The following is a 913-nucleotide window of genomic DNA, read 5'->3' on the forward strand; positions in this document are numbered from 1 at the left end:
TATATATATATTCTTTAATATAAGTTAGTCGTATGAGAGAAGTATCTGGGAGTGAGATATGCCCCCTTTACCGTATAGGACTCTGTGGATGACCTACTGATACGACACCGAGATAGTAAGTGGCTACACGTTCGAGAAATTTTTCATACAACTGAAAAAGGAACTTTCATTGGTAGCCATCTTGAAATCCAATATGGCGGCCTTCTAACATAATTTTCTGATGATTGCATTATACTCTCTGATATTAAAAGCATGGTTAAATGTGTGATTGACTGTGTTACCTTACTTTAGATATGATGATAATGACAAAAATAACAATATTTTGGCAGCCATCTTGAAATCAAATATGGCGGTAATCTGACATAATTTCTGATGATTGCATAATACTCCCTGATATTGAAAACATAGGTAAAAGCCTTTGAATGACAGTGCTAGGTGCTGTAAATATAAAGATTATTGATAAAAATCCAATATTTTGGCGGCCATTTTGAATTTCAAGATGGCGGCCACTAAGCGGCTTATATTTTGGGGTCTATTTTTTTTAATGATCCTTAGGTGTCATAGTATCACTGTGGGAAGTTTCATGCTTTCTTCCAAAAGTGCAAGATTTTTCTCCTTAGCCGTTCTACTATCTTATAATTGTTATGACTAACTGCAGCCATAGTTCGAGTCTCGTGCAACGACTCCGGTTGTGTTTAATGTTTTTTATTTTATTTTTTATTTTCTTTGTTTGGTTTTTTTTTCCCAACTTCATTATTTTCTTGAGTAAGAGTTTATTTCTACTCATGTATTTTTTGCTCCATACTTTTTAAATTATTTCAAAAAAAAATTTGCAATTTCAACATCACTCATTATGGCAATAAGGGAAAGCCCTAAGTTCTGTTTAAAAAAAAAAAAAAAAAAAAAAAAAAAA

Source organism: Anneissia japonica, unplaced genomic scaffold (genome assembly GCF_011630105.1).
Source record: "Anneissia japonica isolate Jap-2015-1 unplaced genomic scaffold, ASM1163010v1 scaffold287760_len733007_cov179, whole genome shotgun sequence".
NCBI classification, from domain to species: Eukaryota; Metazoa; Echinodermata; class Crinoidea; order Comatulida; family Comatulidae; genus Anneissia; species Anneissia japonica.